General features: G+C 45.4%; 1 long non-coding RNA gene across 4 annotated transcripts in view; it reads right to left on the bottom strand.

The window, feature by feature from the left end:
• Positions 1-2451: 2451 nt before the first annotated feature.
• Positions 2452-15181, bottom strand: part of LOC116440565 — a 32492-nt gene continuing 19762 nt past the window's right edge. For 3 of the 4 annotated variants that reach the window (XR_004238686.1, XR_004238685.1, XR_004238687.1), the window contains 2 exons: positions 14700-14749; positions 2452-3189 (listed from right to left, as the gene is read on the bottom strand). This is a non-coding gene — a long non-coding RNA (uncharacterized LOC116440565). The remainder of the gene's footprint in view (positions 3190-14699; positions 14750-15181) is intronic. The other variant, XR_004238688.1, reaches the window with a different exon arrangement.

Raw genomic sequence — 15181 nt, 5'->3', positions numbered from 1 at the left:
GTTCATGATCTGGTGGTATCACTTAACTTGCTGAGATCTTTTCTGATATTGTGGAAGCAACATTAAAGGCAGAACGGGGCCGACTGAAGCTGAAGACTGAGAGTATCAACACAATTCTTCTCTACAAAGAATTTTGTGAGCCATAAGAAGAAGTTACCTTGGATGCAAGAATATGCCAGAGTGACTGAAAAGATAAAAAATAAGTAAAGTCTCTGCCTTCTCCATGCATTCATGCATTCTCCTCCTGTCCTCCACTTTTACTTGCCTTTTTTAAAATTTTTTTTAGTTTCTACCTTTCTTTATTTTTGCTTATTATTAGCTAAGTATTTTTGCTTTTCTCTAAAGGCTCAAGGGTTACCTTCTGTTTCTGTGTTTCAATACAGTTGTTTTCTCCCCTCTTTCAGTATCTGTTCATCCTGTTTGCTGATGCTGTGTTCCAAGTGGATTCTTCTCAGTCATGTAACCCACCCCTGTATTTCAGGTTCCATAAACAATGTTAAATACAGTACTTGAATAAATGGAAATTTGGGAAGCCTGTTAGATGAATTGTAGCAGAAGTCTTCTTAACCCTCCTACTTGGCTCAACTTTGAGCAGTCAAGAATAGAAAATTGGAAGATTGCCATCAGAGAGGTCCTTCTGAAAGCAGAAAATGGAACATTGCCTTTCAAAAAACCATGTCCCCAGAAACCACGAGAAAGGAAGTGAAAGAGCAAGATGACACAGTGAGGGTGAAATCTGTGCATGTAGGCACTGGAAAACACTGCTGTCATGCAGTGGGTCAGGGAAGAAGCAATGCTCAGTGGGTATGTCCCTATAAGGCCAAGGCATTTTATATTGACAAGTCTGAATCTGTCACAGAAAATTTGTATGTTTGCATGAAGAGCTTGTATCAGATTTGCTCCATTCTGGTCTCTAGGTATCTGTATTCCAGGGCTATCTCCCGTGCATTACTACCACAGCAGAAGGCGCCCAGTCCAATCCTGGGGGGCCCACTGTCTTTGCCTCTAACTAATTCATGAACTGTGTTGAGGGACCAGCTCTAGGACAGAGGAGGACAGGGTTGCAGGAGGGCTGGAAGGTCAGGGGTGCAGTTTCTTTGTGTGGAATGGACAACAGCTTGTGCATCATCCTGGAACTGGACAGCTGTGGGAGAGCCCTGGCCTCAGCATCGCCCAGTCCTACACACAAGAGTTTTCTTGTGGTGGTGCCTGAGATTCAGCATAGCAGTTGTTGCCTCCTGAGAGCAGAAGTGAGCTCTGTGCCCCTGCCTTACCTTACACTGACCACTGAGTATGATGAGTATCTGTAGAAGCAACTTCTGCTTTTAAAATTCCAGTATCCTTGGAGCCCTGGGCTTTGTGTTTTTCTTTGAGCATAAATCAAACCCTAAGCCTAAGCACAGCAGTAAAAGGAGAATGTGCAGAGGCTGAGGTGGCCAGCATATGGCTGGTGCAAAGGAGAAAGGTGCGGAAGGAGCAATGGTGGGGCAGGGCCGTGCTGCTCCTGGCATGCCTTTTGCAGTTGCCGTGTCCCTGGAGCTCTAGACTTTGTGGGTTTCTTAACCCTAACCATAAGTGTAACCTTAACCCTAAGCAGAGCAGTAAAAGCAGCCTTTTCCTGTGGCTGACGTGGCCAGCACATGGGTGGTGCCAAGGATAAAGGTGTGGAGGGAGCACCGTTAGAGGAATGCCATGCTTTCTTTGGCATGCCTTTCATAGCTGCATCAAAAGCCTTCATCAGTGGAACACACTGACTGCACTCAGATTGTCACTGTGATGGTTTTTCCTCATGTCCTATTGCAAGACTTATTGTAATGCATGTGAAAAGCTGTGGATGGCTTAGTGCCTAGAACAAAATCTCTTTTAGCATTAAAAAATACTGACCTTCTCTTCAAGCATTTTTAAACATGACCAGCACTTTGTTAGTGTGAGTGATGATCCACAAATTAAGGAACGTGAGCCCATCTTTAGACAGCAGAGAGCATGTTCGAGGTTGGAAGGAGTTATTGCAAGAAATGAGAAGTGTATAGTATTTTGAGGCTTCTTTGTTCCTGTCATTTCCCAGAAATCCTTTTTTGGTTTGTTTTTTTTTTAAGTTAAACTCTTACTTGAACATAAGATTTGTCTCTCAGATTTGGAGCAAGTGTATTTTAGACATAACATGATTCAGCTATGATGTGTAGAGTACAAGGTAAAGGTTTGACCTTCAAAATCTGCTGAATTTGAGAGACATTTGGAAGAAACTTTCTTAAAGCACCTACTTTATAAAGCAAGGATGTGAGCTGATGCACTGAGGGCATTCAAGGTCTCTTCCTCCGGGAATGTGCTTTTGCTGGCTAAGAACAGGAGACAGGCAGGGCAATGCAACTGACGCACATTAAAAATCTGCATCATTATTTTAAAATATGATGTGCAGTTACTAGTAGGCAGCCTACTTTTTTTGCCAGAAGACATGAAAAAACCAGCATTTATTACATGAATAATGCATTTTCTTGTTTTTATATACAATGTGCCATTTCTTCATATACATGAAGAAGAAGTACAATATGCAGTTAGTACATTCTGAAATAAGAGACATCAATTAATCTTGGAGATTAAGTTCAGGTCTTTTTGAAGTTATTTTTATAGGTTTTTAATGTTTTCCTTTTTTGTTTACACTGAAAAAAGAACAAAGTAAAATTGAATGCAAAAATTTAAGCCCTTGATTTGGGTAGAAAGGAGTAATGAAAGGTTAAATACTCTGTGTTGTAAGCATGGAAATTATAATTGGGCAGGGTTTGTTTAACCAGCTGCGACCTACTAACTTTCACACAAGAATGATAAGCACAAATTGTACCTAAGGAAACCAGATCCTTTTCAGGGTGAGATTGGTATTCACACCCCCCATTTCCTCTGTTTTACATCACAACCCGTAAATGATACCAGCAGGGTGAGAGCAAGCAGGGTGAGCAGGGTTTCCTCCCAGGGCAGAAGCACATACGCTGTCCAGATGTGCGTCATCTTCACTGATTTTGGCGGTCAAGGACTGTGATCTGCCTGTCACAGATGCTGTTCTTCCCCACCTCACTGCAGGACATGAAGGGCGACTTCTCTGTAGCCATGCTTGCAGAGGAGTCCCAACACTTTGCCACTCTTCTGTGATGTGGCATCTGGCTTCTTCAGAGAGAAAAGAAGAACAGCCCACTGCATCTAGATCAGCCCAGAAAGAGATGAAAGATTTTCAGTGCCATTTCCTAAGAAACAGCTAAAACACAGTTTAATCCCAAATAGAATCGATTTTCTACATTATGTGAAAAAAAACCCCAAATCCTAACCCCCTCAAAACATGCTCTGTCATGCTCACAGAGTGATTAGTACTTTTAAAACATGTATGGCTGAGAGCCTTGACCTAGTTTCATATGCCAAATCTGGGAACAAAGAAAAAGGCTGGGGGAAGGGAAGAACAGGATGGCACCACTGCACAAAACCCACAGTCATACATTGTCTTCTTTCATCCTGCTTCCAACATCTGCTTTTAAGACAGCAGTTGCTGTGGGAGTCCTTTACTGTCTTCTGTAAGGTAACATTTCTGCTGTACTCAGTGCTTCTGCCTCTTTCTAAGGGACACTGCTAGGGCTTAGGTAAGCTAGTAAGGGTGGATGCAGACTACTATCCACAGCCTTCTCTTCATCCTGCTGCAGCTCAACTTTGTGTAACATGAAGACAGCAAAATGAGGAAAGTAAGAGGATTCATTTGACCAAATGCAGATTTTGACAATGTCAGCACCTCCCCTGAGTCCCCGGGGAGAGAAAGAGGGAATTCTAGGACATAAAACATCTCATCCAAACCCAGGGGTCTGAAACAAGTCATCCCTTTGAAGCAACTCTTTTTAATCAGGGGAATCGTCTCAGGTACAGATGACTACAGTGAGATGGGCTATTCTCAAACAGTTCACATTAATATTAATTAATTTTAGTCTTATGGAAATACATTGTCCTGGGTTGCAGTGTATTCTGTTACCATCCCCATCAGCTGTTAAAATCAGGTGGGGCAGTGTTTCCTTGCCTCCTCCCCCCAGACTATCTTTCTGTTAATTGCCCATCATTGTCCTGCCGCCTGACTCAGAGATAACTCCCTCCGGATTATCTTCTGTTAATGAGCCTAATCAACACTCTGCCTCATGACTTGTTACCCCATTGTGAGATGCTCCACCCAGAGGGAGGAACCAATCATCCCAGCGTGGATATAAGCTGAGGCTGAACACCAGAGACACCGGCTTCCCACTGGATTTCCAGAGGACAGGAGCTACACAGCCACCATTGGACTTCCTGAGGAAGAGCAGACTGTTTTACTACAGGATCACTGCTTCAGAGGACTGCAGCCACCATTCTACCAGACTGCTACCACCACCCTGCCTAACAGGGTGTCAGGTTGTACCTTGACTCTGTCACTTTGACAGTGTTTTCTTTTACCTTTTTTTTTTTTTTTCCCCTTTTCTTTAATTGCCATTAAATTGTTATTCTGACTTAGTGCCTCCCACTGGTTTGTTTTCAAACTAGTACATAATTTGGCGCCCAATGTGGGGCCTGCTCTGAGAAAAAGTCAGAATTACAATTTTGTATAAACAGAAATCTATTCACCATGGTGCTCAGCTGGTCTGCATGGGTACTGTATCTTGCTCTCTATATTTTTCCTCACATGGGGAACTACCTGCCTGTTGTATTACTCCTGTTAAAACCAGGAAATGGTATGAGAATTGCTTTATTGGTTTATTATGTCTACAGCATAATAACCTGTGAGGCGATGAATACCATTCGGAATATATACTCAGTTTTGTTTGGCTGTCCTAGTCTGGGCTCCTATGTCTGGGATCTCCTCAACAATCGCACCCAGCCCCTGGTGGGAGGAGTAGAGAGTGGTTTCTTCCAGCCTTTCAGGCCAGGCACAGCAGTTTTTGAAAATATTGAATTCCCTCTGGATGTCAAAGACGGCATAAACTTGCTGTCAGTTCTGCTTTGTCTTCTCTGTACAGCCTGCACCATGTACACCATGCTTAGAATCAGAGCTATGGCACAGCATCCTCAGGATGAGGGAGGGAAAAAGAGCAGAGCAACAGCGTCCATGTCTACGCAGACTGTCACCGAGGAGAAAGAACCCAGATGCAAGACAACAGCGTCCATGTCCACGCAGACTGACACAGAGGAGAAAGAACCCAGATGCAAGACAACAGCGTCCATGTCCACGCAGACTGACACAGAGGAGAAAGAACCCAGACGCAAGACAACAGCGTCCATGTCCACGCAGACTGACACAGAGGAGAAAGAACCCAGACGCAAGACAACAGCGTCCATGTCCACGCAGACTGACACAGAGGAGAAAGAACCCAGACGCAAGACAACAGCGTCCATGTCCACGCAGACTGACACAGAGGAGAAGGGAACCAAAAGCACTGTCAGCGTCCCCATGCAAACCATCACTGAACCAGAACAGCCTAAACCGATTGCAGTTGCCCCCGTGCAGAAGAAGAAATCAAAAAGCAAATCAGTCCGCATAGTGACTGACGAGGATGCAGCAGGACCTTCGCACCCAGCAGAAGAAGCAGAACCGGAGATCATCACTCGATCACTATCCCTGGGTGAGCTGCGTGACCTGCGGAGGGAATTCACCCGCCAGACAAACGAGTCTATCCTGACCTGGCTGCTTCGCATCTGGGACGCTGCAGCCAATGACACCATTCTGGACGGAAGTGAGGCCAGGCAACTGGGATCTCTGTCCCGGGATGTGGTCATCGACCAGGGGATCGGGAGAACCCAAGAAACCCTCAGCCTCTGGCGGCGACTGCTTACAAGTGTAAGGGACAGGTACCTTTGTAAAGAAGACCTCCAGGTGCACCAAGGAAAATGGAGCACAATGGAACAAGGTATCCGGTGCCTGAGGGAATTGGCTGTGCTGGAGATCATTTTCTCAGAAGATGAGAGATTTCCTAAGAGCCCAGATGGTGTCCAGTGCACGTCACAGATGTGGTTGAGGTTCGCACGCCTTGGACCAGAGATGTACTCCCGTTACCTGGCAACGCTGCAATGGAGGGAAGGTGAGGACAGGGTGGGCGTCTTGGTGAACAAACTGAGGATTTACGAGGACACCGTCACAGCCCCGTTTCGCACCCATGTCTCATCCGTGGAAACAAGTCTTTTGGCTGAGCAAGTCCGGAGCTTGATTGAAGAAGGCCATCAGAAATTGAAAAAAGGAACTTAAGGAAGAGATTTACCAGATCTCACCAGAACCAACAAGAGTCTCTGCCATTAGGAGCCGGCGACCCCCAACCAGGGAGAGAGGATACACCCCACGAGGTAACCTCTGGTTTTTCCTTCAGGAACATGGAGAAGACATGAGTAAGTGGGATGGAAAACCCACCTCCTCCTTAGCAGCTCGGGTACATGAACTAAAAAGAGGGACAACTACCACAAGAAGCGCATCTAGAGTCAACATTGCTCCGGTCTCCCGCACACAGAACTCCAGACGGTACCGGAATGATAATATGACCGATCCTCTTGAAGGGACCTCAGGAACGTATTCATCGGAAGGGAGCAACATGCAACATGACCAGGAATAGAGGGGCCCTGCCTCTAGCCAGGTAGAGGAAAGGGAGAATCGGGTCTTTTGAACTGTGTGGGTCCGATGGCCTGGCACATCTGACCCACAAAGATACACGGCTTTGGTTGACACCGGTGCTCAATGTACTCTGATGCCATCAAGGTATGTGGGAGCAGAACCCATTTCTATTTCTGGGGTGACAGGAGGATCCCAGCAGCTGACTGTACTGGAAGCTGAAGTGAGTTTAACTGGGAACGAGTGGCAGAAACACTCCATCGTGACTGGCCCGGAGGCCCCGTGCATTCTCGGCATAGACTATCTCAGAAATGGATATTTCAAGGACCCAAAAGGACATCGTTGGGCTTTTGGGATAGCTGCTGTGGAGACAGAAGATATCAGACAACTGAGTACATTGCCTGGCCTCTCAGATGACCCCTCTGCCGTGGGACTGCTAAGAGTTGCAGAACAACAGGTGCCAATCGCCACAGCAACAGTGCACCGTCGGCAATACCGCACCGACAGAGACTCTGTGGTTCCCATCCATGAGATGATTCGCAAACTGGAGAGCCAAGGGGTGGTCAGCAAGGCCCATTCACCTTTCAACAGCCCTATATGGCCAGTGCGTAAGTCCAGTGGAGAATGGAGGCTGACGGTGGACTACCGTGGCCTGAATGAGGTCACGCCACCATTGAGCGCCGCTGTGCCGGACATGTTGGAACTTCAGTACGAGCTGGAGTCCAAAGCAGCGAAGTGGTACGCCACTATTGACATTGCCAATGCCTTCTTCTCCATTCCTTTGGCAGCAGAATGCAGGCCCCAGTTTGCTTTTACCTGGAAGGGTGTGCAATACACCTGGAACCGACTGCCCCAGGGGTGGAAGCACAGTCCCACCATTTGCCACGGACTGATCCAGACTGCATTGGAAAAGGGTGAGGCTCCAGAACATCTGCAATACATTGATGACATCATCGTGTGGGGAAACACAGCAAAGGAAGTGTTTGAGAAAGGAGAGAAAATCATCCAGATTCTCCTGGAAGCTGGCTTTGCCATCAAAAGGAGCAAAGTCAAGGGACCTGCCCGAGAGATCCAGTTCCTGGGAGTAAAGTGGCAAGATGGACGACGTCAGATTCCCACTGAGGTCATCAATAAGATCACTGCGATGTCTCCACCGACCAGCAAGAAGGAAACACAAGCTTTCCTAGGCGCCATAGGTTTCTGGAGGATGCACATTCCCGAGTACAGCCAGATCGTGAGCCCTCTCTACCTGGTTACCCGCAAGAAGAATGATTTCCACTGGGGCCCCGAACAGCAGCAAGCCTTCGCCCAGATCAAACAGGAAATCGCTCATGCGGTAGCCCTTGGCCCAGTCAGGACAGGACCAGAGGTGAAGAATGTGCTCTACTCTGCAGCCGGGAGCCATGGTCTGTCCTGGAGCCTCTGGCAGAAGGTGCCTGGTGAGACTCGGGGCCGACCACTGGGATTCTGGAGCCGAAGCTACAGAGGGTCTGAAGCCAACTACACTCCCACAGAGAAGGAAATCTTGGCAGCCTATGAAGGAGTCCAAGCTGCCTCAGAGGTAATTGGCACTGAAGCACAGTTGCTTCTGGCACCCTGACTACCGGTGCTGGGTTGGATGTTCAAGGGAAAGGTTCCTTCCACGCATCATGCCACCGACACCACATGGAGCAAGTGGATCGCCCTCATCACACAGCGTGCCCGTATTGGAAACCCGAATCGCCCTGGGATTCTAGAAATTATAACAAATTGGCCTGAAGGTGAGACTTTTGGATTATCCTCTGAAGAAGAGGAAGAGCAAGTGACTCGTGCTGAGGAAGCCCCACCATATAATGAGCTACTGGAGACTGAAAGACGTTATGCCCTCTTCACTGATGGTTCCTGCCGAATTGTAGGCGCTAATCGAAAGTGGAAAGCTGCAGTATGGAGCCCCACACGACGAGTTGCACAGGCTACCGAGGGACAAGGTGGATCGAGTCAGGTTGCAGAGCTTAAAGCCGTCCAGCTGGCTTTGGATATCGCTGAACGAGAGAAGTGGCCGAGGCTCTATCTCTACACCGACTCATGGATGGTAGCTAATGCTCTGTGGGGATGGCTGGATCGCTGGAGAAAGGCCAACTGGCAGCGCAGAGGGAAGCCCATCTGGGCCGCTGAGATTTGGCAGGACATCGCCGCCCGAGTAGAGAAGCTGACCGTGAAAGTTCGACACGTGGATGCGCACGTACCCAAGAGTCGGGCTAATGAAGAGCATCGCAACAACGAGCAGGTGGACCGAGCTGCCAAGGTAAAAGTATCACAGGTGGATCTGGACTGGCAGCACAAGGGAGAATTATTCCTAGCTCGTTGGGCCCATGATGCCTCTGGTCATCAGGGGAGAGATGCAACATACCGATGGGCCCGTGACCGAGGGGTGGACCTTTCCATGGACAGCATCTCACAGGTCATCCACAGTTGTGAGACCTGTGCTGCAATCAAACAGGCCAAGCGGGTGAAGCCTCTGTGGTATGGTGGACGATGGTCAAAGTACAGGTATGGTGAAGCCTGGCAAGTTGACTACATCACCCTTCCCCAAACCCGCCAAGGCAAGCACTACGTGTTGACCATGGTTGAAGCAACCACTGGATGGCTGGAGACCTACCCTGTGCCTCATGCTACAGCCCGGAACACCATCCTGGGCCTGGAAAAGCAAGTCCTGTGGAGACATGGCACCCCTGACAGGATCGAGTCAGACAACGGGACTCATTTTAAGAACAGCCTCATCAACACCTGGGCCAGAGAACACGGTATCGAATGGATATATCATATTCCTTATCATGCACCAGCTGCTGGAAAAGTTGAACAGCTGCAATGGACTACTTAAAACTACCCTAAAGGCACTTGGTGGGGGGACCTTCAAAATTGGGAAGTGAACTTAGCAAAGGCCACCTGGATAGTCAATACCCGAGGGTCCATCAATCGAGCTGGTCCTGCCGAGTCTGAACCCTTGCACACAGTGGATGGAGATAGAGTCCCTGTGGTACACCTGAGAGGTATTTTAGGAAAGACTGTTTGGATTAATCCCACCTCAGGCAAAGACAAACCCATCCGTGGGATTGTCTTTGCTCAAGGACCTGGTTGCACTTGGTGGGTAATGCAGAAAGATGGGGAAACCCGTTGTGTACCACAAGGAGACCTAATCTTAGGTGAGAACGGTGTGTAGGTTTCACTGTGTATATATATATATATATATATATATATATGTATGTGTGTTTTAGAGTTTAAGAAGGTATTGATTTGGGATAATGTAGATGGTAATAGAATAAGGGGTGGATAATGTCCTGGGTTGCAGTGTATTCTATTACCATCCCCATCAGCTGTTAAAATCAGGTGGGGCAGTGTTTCCTTGCCTCCTCCCCCCAGACTATCTTTCTGTTAATTGCCATCATTGTCCTGCCGCCTGACTCAGAGATAACTCCCTCCGGATTATCTTCTGTTAATGAGCCTAATCAACACTCTGCCTCATGACTTGTTACCCCATTGTGAGATGCTCCACCCAGAGGGAGGAACCAAGCATCCCAGCGTGGATATAAGCTGAGGCTGAACACCAGAGACACCGGCTTCCCACTGGATTTCCAGAGGACAGGAGCTACACAGCCACCACTGGACTTCCAGAGGAAGAGCAGACTGTTTCACTACAGGATCACTGCTTCAGAGGACTGCAGCCACCATTCTACCAGACTGCTACCACCACCCTGCCTAACAGGGTGTCAGGTTGTACCTTGACTCTGTCACTTTGACAGTGTTTTCTTTTACCTTTTTTTTTTTTTTCCCCTTTTCTTTAATTGCCATTAAATTGTTATTCTGACTTAGTGCCTCCCACTGGTTTGTTTTCAAACTAGTACATAATTATATATATATATTTCCAGAAAGATTTACATTATAACTATCTTGTGTTTCTCCCCCAGAGTCAGTAGTCAATCCTTCCTTCCTTCCTTCCTTCCTTCCTTCCTCCCTCCCTCCCTCCCTCCCTAGCTGCAGGTCCTTATCAGAGGGAGGAAGAGAGAGAGGGACAGGAAAGGCAGGGCCTGCTCACCCCAGAAGCACCTGGCAACCACAGATGCAGGTAGCAAGAATAGTTCAGAAGATAAGAACGCAATTTAATTAACTTCTGCTATAGCCCTCCAAATGCAGGCAAGCTGGAAGCTAAATTACTGCTTTCATCATAACTAATTGGCAGTTGCTATCTACAAGGTGCTTCTTGGCTTGAGTTAAACAAAACTAGAAAATGAAACATTAATTGGTAATAACTGATAAAGCAGGGACAAAAAAAGACCAGAGGAGTGGAAAGGGCAGGAGCAATTCTTAATCAAAGCCTTTTCTCCAGCAACTTGCAGCTCTCTTTCTGGCACGAATGCCTGTTTCTGTGACAGCCTGTGCAGGACAGGTTGACGCAGATGCGAAGGGCGTGCTGCAGTGGTCACCATGCTGCAGTGGTCCCCAGTTCCTATGCTGTAGGGGTCCCTGATCCCCATGCTGAAGCCACCCCCAGTTCCCATACTGCAGCTGTCCCCACATTCACTGCTCTCTGGGCACCCTCACATCTACCTCTCTCCAGTAGGTGAGGTTTTGCTTTCGGCTTCCTTTGTATCTGAAACACAGAAAAGCAGCATATCAAATGATAGGAAAGGGAGTGTGGCTGGGCCACAAGCTGATGGAGAGACACAGGCAAGTGTCAAAGCACAGGAGGAGAACAGGCAACTTAAGAAAATTCAGTGCTGTTAAAGAAATAAAAGGGCATACATATGTACACACATATTTTCTAGGGTGTGACAGTGTCTTGGATGTTTAAAGTGTAAAAGGACAATGTGTAACTGCTTATAAGTTAATACATTTAAATTAACTTCTTTGAAGAAGTGTAATAGTATAACTCTACAAAGTATTATAGGATACTGAATTATTTTCTTGCTGTTGCCAAGCTACAGGTTCAAGAGTACCTGATCAGGGTGCACAGCATCAGGACTCACAGACCTCTGCTGATTATCCGAGAAGAATTAATGGTCTGGAATGCCTTCTCTGTCACAAGATGGATGCTCCTGAAATGCACCATGGCTTTATTCTTTACTCAACATCCTTGTGACTCCAAGAGTAGCAGGAAGTGCATGGCATGAACTGCAGATATATAGGTTCTGCAGCTGAACTCAGCTCCTTGGTGCAAATAAATCATGTTTGATTCAGTCCTTGCTGATAAACTAGGATGGCAATAAAGAGTAACTATGATAAGCCACCATTCTTGGTCCTAACTCTCAAATGAGTTCAGGGCGGAAGGACACTGAGACTCATGAACCCACAGACTGAAACAATCTGGGGTGGGGACAGCATGAGCTTGAATCACAAGTCTACTAAAATACTCTGCTCTAGAATTACTATTATCTCTTTTCTTACTGTGTCCAGAGAAAACTCCTTCTAAATCTAAGAGTAAATGTGCTACGAGTGGCCTGTGTACAACTTTTTATGGTAATATGTAAAATATTATAAAGCTTAAAAGCTTCTCAGGGCAGTCTGAGACAGGAGTACAAAATACAGTGGCTTAGACAAAACTAGGCAGATAAAGGAGGGAAAATAGCCTGAACAATAAGCCTGTGACAGAGTTGCTTTCCAGTAACTACCAGCCAGATAAGAGCAGGGGAGGGCTGATGAGCATCTTCTCAACTTTTATAGTTCACTGGGCTTGTAACTACAACTTCCAGGTTTTGTCATTGACACAAGCTTCTGCCCAAACCTTAACATGTGTTTTCCTGTGTTTCCTGCTGAGCCTCTCTTTTGCTGGGGAAGACGATGATCAGAAGCCAAAACAGTGTGCTGGGAGACTACTTCTAAACTCATCTGTCTGCTGGTGCTAACAGAGTCACACAGGGAGTCAGCAGAAGGGCATGCCTTGCTAGACACAAGTTTTGAGGAAGGAGATCCTTGTGACATGGTCAAAAAACTGTGTTTTCTGAAAGGAGCACAATTGGTCAGGGTCATCTTGATACAGGGTCATCTCCTTAGATGTTGTGTGCTCTTTCTCTCCTTTCCTAACTTCCAACAAGTCACATGTCTGCAATTTATTAGTAGGTTTCATTTAAATCTTAAACAAATAAAAGTTAAAGGGCAGAAAAACCCTCACTACCTAAGATTAATCATTAAAGAAGAGGATTTACATCCTGAAAATGAGATTATCTGTTTGTTTATCCTTTACATGTAGTGCTGGGATTAGAAGCAAGAATATTTTCAAAGTTTTCTTTCTCTGTATGCCAGCTGTTGCAGGAGACTCTGCACATTTTCCACCCATCAAAAATTGCCTGAAGACTGGCAGAACACACAGCTCAAGGCACTTTCAGATTATCATTCCCTTTACAGACATGTATTTACCTTTACTTAGCAATATGCACTGACCGAGGACTCTGGCCCCCAGGAACACTCTTGCAAACTTAATGCAAACCTGGCATTAGCTGCAGGGTTTTTCTTTAATTCTTGCTCCTCTTTTTTTTGCTTGAGATAGACCAATTATGAAGTACTGTCTCTGATGACAGGGATGTCATCTAAGAGGCTTCTTAGGCTATAGTAGTGCCCAGTGAGCTGACCTCTCACAGCATGCTGGGACATACAGTGACTCAGCCTAAAAAAGGTATAATTTAAATATGTAATATTGCATGGGGCATCAGCAGCCCAGATAAGGTCTACCTTTGAACCTCTTTCTGTGTGGATATTCTTGGCACCTTCTACAGCCAAATTTACAAGCTGTACTTCCTCTGTACTGTGATGACCAGCATGATAAAAATTGTGAGGGTGGCATTTAAGAACTAAGGTAAATTTTAGATCTAATGCTTTTCGTCTTTACAATGCTTTAGAAAAATCCACAAGTTAATACAGCAGCCATTTTGTGGTAGCTGCTGATACTTAAGTTACAATAAGGCAGCAGAAGCAGGAAGGAGCTAAGTGAGATGATGAGTTAATTGCACAATTGGGGATTCGACAGTGTGACCCTCAGTCAGATTTCATTATCACTGAGCTGCGCTGAAACTCTACTCCAACCCCGGGCTGCAAACTGCCTCTAGACCCCTTAGTCTGGCCTTACCCACCCACCATTACCTGGGTTACAGGCAGTCTGCATCTGCAGTGTGACACAAACCCACACCATTTGCAAAACATGCCTTCCTGCTCACAGCTCTCTCCTTGCCCTGTTGTTTCTCAAGGCTGCTTGAATGCACCTTTCCATACCTGGGCATATGAAATGGCAGACTTGGATGTTGCCCACATGCTCTGTTCTTGCCCAGCCTTTTGACAGAGTGGAACATACAGTTCTAGGTGGCTTCACAACAGGCTACACACTCAGTAGAAAGGAAACACATAAACTAGGCTACAGGGTTATGCCAAGTGTGGTCTGTTTCTTAGTGAAAACAGACTAGAAAAAGCCCATTTCCTTTTTTCATTTCTTTTTTGTTGGTATTTGTGCTCAATCTCAAGATACTGTGTGCAAGAGAAAGGTCTCAGAAACATAAACTTACCTGGGCATAAAACCAATAAAATACTGAACATTTACATATGAACACAGAGTTAAAAAAATAAAATCAAGTCCCACCCTGTCTGAACTTATGTTTTCTCACAAATTGTTTTACAAGTTATACCGAATTCATAGGATAGCACATCCCACTCATTCATTCTCTGTTCTATTGCACATTATTTCCACTACAATTTATCACTCATATCAATGATGTTTATCTGGTATTTCTGCTGAAGTACCAAAAAAGTGTTGGTGTTGTATGCCTCTGCTTAGCATCCTACCATCAATCCTTTCTTCTCATAAAGAAACCAAGTAGCATATTTCCTACTCATCAACATGGCTTGTACTACCTGTAATGTTATCCCACTAAACCACTGAAAATGTTCTTTTCCTCAGCTTGCAAAATAGCTTACAGGCATATTCATAATATTCTGAATAAAAAGTCTGTAAATTCATACATCTACATGAAAAACATGACCTCAGAAGAGTTAGGTTTAAAACGTGATACATTTGTATGGAAATGTCTATACTAGATCTATATTAAACATATTTAGACATACAGTAAATGTCTATATCAGATATACTTACTAATGGCAATATTCAACAATAATTTTTCTTTTGAGTCTCAGAACTTCACCCTATGAAGAGATAATATTTTCTTCTTAGTATCATGTAGGACTTACATGTACTCTGAATCTAGCAAAGCCGAAACACTTGTAACATTTTCTATTCATATAATTTTAAAAACCTCTCTAGATTTTATTCAGTATTACAAACATCTGAACTATGAAACTCCAAAACCTTAAGGAGGTTAAACATTAAAAAACATTTCAACCAGTGTGCCAGGCCCTGGAGACAGCCAAGTCAGTCTTGTAAATAAATTCAGAATTATTTTATTAAAGTCTGGTTCATACAGTTTTGTTCACAAATTCTGTAGTATTTCCCCAGAAGAGCCTGCAGCTTGCAGATATTTCCTTGTACACTTGCATAGATTACTGAGCTGGCAAAAACGTGAGGAGTACATTAAACTAAATAATTTATGCTCGCTATTTTAAAAGTGGAATAGGCAT

Source organism: Corvus moneduloides, chromosome 3 (assembly GCF_009650955.1).
Source record: "Corvus moneduloides isolate bCorMon1 chromosome 3, bCorMon1.pri, whole genome shotgun sequence".
In the NCBI taxonomy this organism is placed as follows: Eukaryota; Metazoa; Chordata; class Aves; order Passeriformes; family Corvidae; genus Corvus; species Corvus moneduloides.
Note: the sequence above shows the minus strand (reverse complement) of the source record. Positions and strands in the feature narration are given on the sequence as shown.